At 53.4% G+C, this 9,333-nt stretch overlaps 1 long non-coding RNA gene across 1 annotated transcript; it reads right to left on the bottom strand.

Moving 5' to 3' along the window:
* Positions 1-6,683: 6,683 nt before the first annotated feature.
* Positions 6,684-7,122, bottom strand: LOC107323720. Its single transcript, XR_001559323.1, has 3 exons — positions 7,046-7,122; positions 6,875-6,946; positions 6,684-6,756 (listed from the first exon to the last, which is right to left on the bottom strand). It is a non-coding gene; the product is annotated as an uncharacterized LOC107323720 (long non-coding RNA).
* Positions 7,123-9,333: the final 2,211 nt, after the last annotated feature.

The following is a 9,333-nucleotide window of genomic DNA, read 5'->3' as shown; positions in this document are numbered from 1 at the left end:
GCCATCACCCTCAGGCACAGCAATCAGCACGCATTGGCACAGTTGATGCTGTACCTGCAAAACCCTCTGGTCTCATTATCAGAGCAAAGCCCAGGTGTGCAGCAGAGACAAAAGGTCGGGCTGAAGTACAGCAGTGAAAGCAGGACGTAGCATGAGCACAACAGAACAGCTGTCCAGAGCAGCAGCTTGTTTGCACCTGTACACTTGTCCTTTTATAGCAGCCATCCTGGCAGGTAATGCAGACATCAGTGACACCATCAGTCTGATTATTTACTATGGCAAAGAGTTCAACTTGATTAACGTTTCTGGATTCCACAGTGCTTGGCATAAATGTTTGCTTAATGCACGAGTCAAAAATATCCTCAGAAAATGAAAATGAGGGACAGTCAATCACTTGCTGCTGTGCACCAGTGTGTAAACTGGGGTTTCCATAGCACCAAATGGTGTTAATGATCATTAATGATGCCAAAGAGCTGAATGAGAAGCAGCTTAAGTGTGAAGTGTACGGAGGACAGAGGGTTCTTCCTATTTCTCATCTGACCTCATGACCACCCCACTTCAATTTCTGCACAGATCACGGTGGGTTTTGGTTTCCCTCTCATAAATGGGGCTACCTGGTGAATTACAGACACCACTTCAGCCCGACCTGCTTGTTTAGACCAGCGATTACATTTTATCACTGAACTAAATGAATCTCATCGAACTAAATGAATCAAGCATTAGCTAATGAAAGATCTGAGAACCTGCTGTGGCCATTCAAAAATCAACCCAATCCAATTTCAAGTGTGAAATGAGGATTAAGAGCAGTTCCCACATTCCTGGTGCAGCCAAGTAAATACATCAAGAGGGCTCTACATCAGCAAGACCCAGACACCTGAGAAGCAACTAAAGAAAGGAAGGGAGTGGGAGAGAGCAATTACTGCTAAATAGGATGCTTGAGCGTGGTGATGGTTCTAATGGGTTTGATTAAAAGTCAAATGTGATTAATTTGAGCAATTTGATGGGCAGAAAAGTGTCACAGTGGGGTCTGGTATGTCCTGGTGTGACTGCTGGTCTCACTGTGTGACAGCAGGTTGCTCAAGGCCTCATCCAGGACAGATATCCCTATTGGGAACAGCTTCCCGTGGCTCATGCCACAACCAGTGCACCCACAGGGATGGTCCATGCTGATCCTCTCCTATAGTGACAGGAGAAAGAAAACAAGTGTTGTTCTGAACCACTCTTCCTCCTGTAGAAGCATGCAGCCATGATGACAACAGCAGATAATACCGGTACTGAGGGATGTGTAGTTGATTATGACAAGCTGTTGATGGCACAAAAGCTTCTCTGATGCATGGCATCGTCAAATGGCTGCAAATCTGCACTGAAACGGAGGAATTTAGGAATCCTCACCCCAGAGAGCAGTGGGTCTCCTTCTGGTAACTCACAGCCTTTAGAAGAGAACAAAGACTGCATGTGATTTCAGCCCCACCAACACCAATCCTGCTGCCTTTCACCAAGATAAGATCACACAGATGTATAAGGCTGAGACTCATACCCATGACTGAACTGGAGTGCAGCAATAACTCTCCAGCCACACTCAGTCCCTCTTAGATGGAGTTAGTGCTGTGGGCTCAGCCATCTCCGCAGTGAGTTCCTGTGCTCAGAAATGACTGCTGCTGCAGCTCCTGGGAGCTCCTGCATATTTATCTCCCTTCATTTGTAAGGGAAAGTCACTAAGAACAGCACAAGATGTGTGAGCACAGCCAGCCACCAGCACCGTGCTGTGCCAGCGTGGCTGCTGCTGGCTCCAATGGCCTCAGAGGATTAACAGCACAGAGCATCCCTCAAATGCTTCCAAACCTACAATGTTGTCAGGACCTTGAGGACTGGAAGCTGGAAGCACAGCCTGCTCTGCAGCCCTGCTACAGGTGGTTTATAAATCTCTGCATGTGAAGAGTTATTTCATTTTACAGCTGCTGCAAAATCCTGGATTTCGTAGTACAAATACTCCAACCAGGGATGAAACATGAGAGGTTTCTGAGCAAACAAAAGTTCCGATCATTGGTGTTTACAGCAAATGAGCCAGGAGTCTGCAAAGGGAGATGTGAACCATCCTTAGCCCTGACACCACCGTCCGGCCCCTTGCCCACTAACCTCCCTGCTCATAATTACATTCATTAACAGAGAGACAAAAGGAGAAAAAAAAAAAGGCCAACAAATCCAAGTTGTGTTAGTGTAATCTGTGCCACAGCCCTCCCAGACATAAAGCAGGCCCTCCTAATGAGCCAGAAAAATCAAACCATTTGCCTCTTCTGAGGTCTAAATCTCTTCCTTGTGCCCCTAGGTATGAGCAAGGCCAGACAGAAGTAGCTCTGCAACAATAACAAACAGAGCTAAAAACAGAACTTAGTCTGTTAGGGAGAAACAAATGAGGGGCTGAGCATAGGATGTCTGTCTCCAAAAAGGATCTGCCATGAAAATCAAAACCGAGTGCCTTCCTTCCTGGTCAATGGCAGCAGCTGAGCAGGTATCAAATCACTTTTTATTACTGAGAAGAGCTGCATTTGTTTAAATAAAAATAGTACCAGCAAGATAATAAGGGCTCCCACAGTGTCTGTGGAAGCATATGGAAATTAGCAGATAATCTTCAGTTTGTGGGTCATCTGTAGAGAGGTGCAACAAGTGGAGATCCTGCTTGTGCAGCATCAACCTCAGGCACTGCAGCGGAGTCCCCGGACACAAGGTGACTGTGTGTGCACAGAAAGGCTGCAGACCCATGCAATAACCCTCCAACAAACCCTTTGTCACAGCAAGTGCCCACAGCTGAGCCTAAGTCAGATGCCTGCAGCCAGCAGTAGCCTTGGGAGCCCCAGAAGGCTGCAAGCTCAATATTCCCTGGCTCTATTTTTAACCTTGCAGCTGGGGAAGATCCCTGTTGCTACGCTACCTGTGTTGTGGGTCTGGAGCAGACGGCACATCTCACCCTGGAACTTGCCGAGCAGCTCAGCAGGACACAACCAAGGGGGTTTTAAATCCATCACGGCAGCTGCAGCACTCACACAGGAGTGCTCCCCTTCCTTCTGGTCTCAGCTTTCCCCTCTTCTCCAGTGCTTGCCTGCATCTCATAGACATCCCCTGAGCTCAGCATCACCCCAAAGCTCCCTGCAGCCCTGGCACAGTGCAGGCAGACAGGTGGAGAAGTGTCTTCCCTTCCCTTTTGAGTCGCTCTTCCCAGCTACTTTAGCAGCCCTTGTAAGAGCCCACAGTGCTCTGAATCCCTGCACATCTCCATCAGCGACAGCAAACATCCACCAGCAGGTCTGAGTTGTAAATCAAGTTTCCCAATATCCCCCCAGTGATGCTGTGGATTGGGAGCTGATTGAAGCAGCCACTTGTAGAAGTTCCTGTCACCAGATGATGCATTCTCTTAATTTCCAGTTAAATACAGAACATGAATATTTCTGTCCTCGCCTGCACTGCTGGTGGCAGGGGATAATCAAATGCTTCACACATCGCTATTGCAACTGCAGGAATAATTCATCTGGACATCGAAAACCCTCACGGTTCCCTGTGCCTTCTTTATTTGGGATGCAAAGCTGGGTGTACTGATTTGTTTACAGAGGCCACTAACAGAAGCTCTGTCTTTTATAGCCTCCCCAGTTTAGTCTGGCCCTGCTGGAGCCAATGAAGAAGAGGGTCAGACCTCTTTGCTTTTGACCCTGAGTCATTTGGAAACAAGAAAGAAGCCCTATAGGCTTTTTCCTCCCTCCCCCTGAGTTCCTCTGAATTACTTGCACAAGTGCCCTGGACCTCCGGGATATTAGAGCTGTGTTGACAAATAGATGCCAATCTCCAGAAGTTGATTCTATGGCCATTTTTGGGGGTGGTTGGAGTTCAGTGCTGATAGCAAGGCCATTCCTCAGCTCCTCTGTGGGGAGCAGGAGATTGCTGCCAGGGCTGGCTCAACAGCACACACAGTTCTTCCCCATCATCTCATTCTGAGGACAGCGGTTGGACTCCGAGCACATCTTTTCCTCTTGCACCATCCAGTGGTTGAGGCTGGAAGTCTGTCGGGAATTGCTCGGGCATCCAAATGATGCAGTTGCAGATGGGTTAGAGGCAGGGTGGCTGGGAAAGCTGGCTGCAGGGCTGGTCCAAACTGTATGGAAGCTGCTAGGAGGGCTCTAGAGAGGGTTGGCTGATGAAAAGCTAAATGTGAGCCATCAGAGTGCACTTCCAGCATGGAAAATCAATGGGATGCTGGGCTCCATCAGCAGGGATAAGGAAGAGGATCGTCCCCATCTGTTCTGCTGTTGTGGGCCCCACCTGCAGTGCTGCATCACAGCAAAGGTGTGGGGCTGTTGGAGATGGCCCAGAGGGGATAAAAGGAGAGGTTGAGTCTCTCATCCATCAGGACCCCCAGGTCCTTCTCAGCCGAGCTGCTCTCAAGGACCACTCCTCCCAGCCTGTACAGGTACCTGAGGTTCTTCCGGCCCAAGTGCAAAACCTTGCACTTTGCCGTGTTGAACCTCATTAGGTTCACCCGAGCCCAGCTTTCCAGCCTGTCAAGGTCCCTCTGAATGGCATCCGTTCCCTCCACCGTATCGACAGCACCACTCAGCTTGGTGTCATCAGCAAACTTGCTGAGGGTGCACTCCATTCCCTCATCGATGTCATTAATAAAGATGNCCATTGGGATAGCAGCAGAATGGGACTGTCAATATCTGCCCTTGTCAGGAGGAGGACATCCTCAGGAGGCATTACTTCTCCAAAGGCATCGGTGGGTTGGAAGGTTCTAAGAAGGACATTGCTGCCGTTCTCTCCTGTTTGGAGAAGGAGCAGCTTTTAGCCTCCCCCATCGATCTGCTCCACTCGGCGCGGTGGGACTCTCTGCTGCCCGATCCCACAGAGCCATGCACAAGGCGGGGGAATTAACAACGTCGGGTTTGAGCCCGGGGGCGATTAAAGCGGCTGGGGAGGAGAAACAGATGGAGACGCTTCAAGAGGGGCTGTGGGTCTCGATTCGGAGCCGTCGGGGGCCGCGGGAGGCGCAGCGGCTCCGCCTTTGTGCACTGAGTCCGGACACAAAATGGCGGCGGCCCCCACAGCTGCACCCGCAACGGCCCAACGGCTCCGGACAAGACGGGGCGACTCGCGCCATCCCCTGAGGCGCCGCCCTCATGTCGCCGGTTGTTCCGCTCCGTGCGGGGCTCTCACTCCTCACAACGGGACGGCTCCGGTTCGGGGGGTGCGGAGCAGTTGGGAGCGGCCAATGGACGGGGAGCACGGTCACCCGGGGGAGGGATCTCATCCCATCCAGGGGAGGAACGAAATGAACCGTCTCCGTGCCCTCTGAAGAACCTCCCCTCCTTTCCATTGAACCCATCCCCCTTTGTCCCATCATCTCCCCCCATGAAGAGCTCCTTTCCCTCCAGAGCAGAAGCCATTTCCTATGGGCATTTCACACCCTGCACAGATACAGCCAGGCCTCCTCCTCTCTCAACAGGCGACTCTTGGAGGACTCACACAAAAGTGACACAGACAGCACAGTAATGATGTTTTAATTGATTTATTTGATAATTTGATGTTTGATAATTGCAATAGAAACCCTGGCAGTCACAGCTGATGGCAGAAGCTGTTGTCCCAGGAGGGTGATGTTACAGACTGCAGGGAGGAAAGGCCGCTAAAATCCCCTGTAGGATCGAGGTGGGGGTGGTGGTGGGGGTGGCGGCCGGCGGGGTCTTTCTGGTGAGTAGATGGGGCTGGGGGAACGCGGGGGGGGCGGCATCCGGGCGGGACGTTCTGGCAGTTGAGCCCGGTGGTGCTGACTCCGTCTGTCTGCATATGGTGATCCACCACGGGCAGCAATGCGGGCTTTCGCCATTTCCGTGAGGTGCCTGTAGAGATGGGAGCTGCTGAGGGCACGGCTAAATGCCCCGCTCTCCTTCCGCCTGGAGCAGAAGTGGAATAAAGAGCGTGCTGGGAAGGGGGAGCTACTCACTGGTGTCTCTGCCTCCGCCATCGGATATAAAAGCAACAGCCGATTATGGCCAGGATCACGGGAACAAATACAGCTATAGCGCCCTTCAAGCAATACATGGGGGCATCTCTCAAAAGGATCCCATTGTTGGCTTCTTTATCAGCTGTAACTGAAGGAACAACTGTGGTCAGTGCTGCACCTCGTGCCCAGCAGGTGATCTCAGCAGAGCTCTGCAACAACAGAAGCTCCGACCGTCAGCCACAGAGCTCTGCACGGCCTTCACCTGCGGCACAAGCTGCTCTCATTTCCTTAGTGTCCTCAGGGAAGGTGTAGATGGGCTGCGTGCGGCTGCTGCCCTGCTGAAGCACAGGCTCATCTACGGAATCTCCATTGATCTCTTTAGAAAGAAAGCATAAGAGTTAGATTATAAGTATCTGTTCCTCATCAGGAGGATGATATCTTCAGGAGGCATTACTTCTCCAAAGGCATCAGTATTTTGCGTATGTATATGTAGGTCAGTTTCCCAGTTCAGGTAACTGACAGAAATAGACCCACCAGGCACTTCATTTTGTCTGGTCATCATCCTCATCCTTGGTGAAATCCTTCTCAGTTTCCCAATCCGTCTGACAGGGCCTGCACAGAACGAAGCAGGGCACGTTTCAGACACACCAGCCATTGAACTGAGCGCTCTTTGGGCAAGTCCTTCTAGACAAACTATCCACCATTGGGATAGCAGCGGGGCTCCAGCACGTAATCCAACTTCGGCTTTGGCACAGACCTCTCTGGAGGCACTTCTACAAGAACCATGAGAGCTTTCCATCATACACTGCAATCCATATCACTGCGGAACGGCACAACTGGTGCAGGGGATGGTGCAGGACGGGGCACATGCAGCTCTGTGCTCTCACTTACCCATACCATCCACTCTCGGTTTTGCTACAAGAGGTGGCTGAGATTCTGCATCCCATTCCCCTCCATTCACACCTGTAACCAAACAGAACAGAGCAGCTCGTGTCAAACACGGAAAGGGAATAGAGGAAAAGAAGAGGGGGAGCCCCCCAAGGCTGTGCGCTTGCAAATCACCTCTGGGTTCCACCTCAGGAACAGAAGCACCATCCGACCAGGGAACAGCGTTAAATGAACCCGGGTAATTATCTACAATAAGAACAGACGAGAGAAATTTCCATTAAACGTGTGCAATGCGTCTTGTTCCACATGGAGCAGCATTTGGCCATTCAGGCCCTTCTTACTGCAGGTCTTTGATGGGCACAAAGGAAGGAGATGCTACAGCGCACGAGAAAAACCTGCCCTGGTTCTTCCCCTGCCCAGCACGTCCCCCATGCAATGGCCACGGGGACACAGCCTGATTTCTTGCCCCCATTCTGCTCAGCTTTGCTCACCCACCCTGGTCCTGGTTCTTTGCCATTGAGCAGCAAATGACTTTCCAAAAACACTGTGGCCCAAAAGGAGGATGATGATGAGACGGGCAGAGGCCCATGGCTCTCCACACTATCTCAAGCTGTCACCACCACGATCACAGCCAAAGCAAATGCCGGTGATGGGGCAGGAACCGAGCAGTGCATGTGACACCAGGGGTAACGTCACAGAGGGACATTGTGAGCTCAGAGGAGAGGGGCTGGGCCTCAGCGGTGACGGAACCCCCGCTGCCACTTTCGATCTGCCCACGGCAGGTAAGGCAGCAGCTCCTCCTGCTCCTCCACTGCGACCCTCCAAGTGATCCAGTGCCCCAGATCTCACCCCAGTCTCTATTTGGGCATTTCCCCCACGAGAGAATTCCTCAGTTGATGGTGACGGAGATTCCGACACTTGACGCTGCTTTATTTGTATCCTTTTTGACTCCACCGGACACTGCTGTGATGAATTCCAACAACAGCAGAGCAGTGGAGGTGCCACTGCACCTTGTCTCTGTCCCCACTGTCACCTTTGTGGGACCTCAGGCCTCTGCCCAGCCATGGGTAAGAGGTGTCCAGAGACAGGGAGCGCAGCTTCCTCCTGGGGCGCTGCCCCCAAATGTGGTCCAGCTGCCACCTGGGGGGATGCCCCCAAATGTGGTCCAGCTGGTACCTGGGGGGATGCCCCTAAATGTGGTCCAGCTGGTACCTGGGGGGCAGCCCCAAAGTGTGGTCCAGCTCCTACCTGGGGGGCAGCCCCAGACTGTCATCCCAGCTGCCACCAGCGGGGATGGCCACTAACGTGGTCCAGCTGCCACCTGGGGGGCTGCCCCTAAATGTGGCCCAGCTGCCACGTGGGGGGCAGCCCCCAAATGTGGCCCAGCTGCCACGTGGGGGCAGCCCCCAAATGTGGCCCAGCTGTGCCACGTGGTGGGGCCGGGCCCCAACGTCCAGCGCCACCTGGGGTTGTTCCCCATGGTTGTGGTGGAGTGGGCTCCCAGCTGATGGGCAGGAGTTACCCCTCCCTGCTGCTCCTGCCGCTGGGGGGACTGAAGCCGGGCATGCCTCCCCGAAATGCCCCTGCCCAACACCGGCAACATCCCCAGCGGGCAGGGACACTGCAGCCCCAGCAGCCGATGGGGCTGCGGCCTGGGGCCAGGCTGCATGGGAAGCGCCCGCGGTCTGCAGGCAGCTGCCCAATGCAGACCCCAGCCGCCCTCTGAAGAACGGGTCCGCGCAGAGAACCACCCGGCCGGCAGTCACTCAGGTCATCAGACCGTGCGCTGCTCCCATGCGCCTAAAGGTGCCGCCGGGCACAGGAAGGTCAGCCCCTCGGAGATGCTGTGGTGCAAACAAAGGACCAGGGGAACTCAAGCAACCCCCAACGTGACCCAAACCCACCATGGCTCCAACTCACTGCAGCACCGCGCACCGGGATCTGGGGGTTGAGTTTTGGGGGCTTGCAAGGTGTGGGTTGCAGGCCTGGTCTCGCACCGGTGGCTGTGGTTGAAGCTTGGCATTGCCCCACTGGGGATCTTCTGGCTTTTCCAGCAGGGACAACAAGCACAGGCACCCTGCAGGACATCAAGGATCTCCTGACATCCCATGAACCGCTGTGAGTCTGGGGCTGTAGAGCTTGTGAAGGGGGTGTTGCCTGAAAAGTGGCTGTGGGAAGGCTGGCGTTGACCCCCTGGGGATGTTCTTGCTTTTCCAGCAGCAGCATCCCAACTCTGAGACCCCGGATGACTCTCGGACATGGATGATCTTGCTTCGGTGGCTCAACAGTGGTGAGTTTTTGTAGGCCCTTCATGGAGCTGCTGGGGGGGGTGTTCTGCACGAGTGGCTGTTGGGAAGGCTGTGATCATCTATCTGGGGATGTTTCCTTGGCTTTTCAGAAGTGGCGAGTCTTCAGAGGTCCCACCGCAGAGACCAGGAACCCCGTTAACATCCAGACGGAAG

Source organism: Coturnix japonica, chromosome 22, assembly GCF_001577835.2.
Source record: "Coturnix japonica isolate 7356 chromosome 22, Coturnix japonica 2.1, whole genome shotgun sequence".
NCBI classification, from domain to species: Eukaryota; Metazoa; Chordata; class Aves; order Galliformes; family Phasianidae; genus Coturnix; species Coturnix japonica.
The sequence above is the reverse complement of the archived record's forward strand: the minus strand, read 5'-3'. Positions and strand labels throughout refer to the sequence as shown.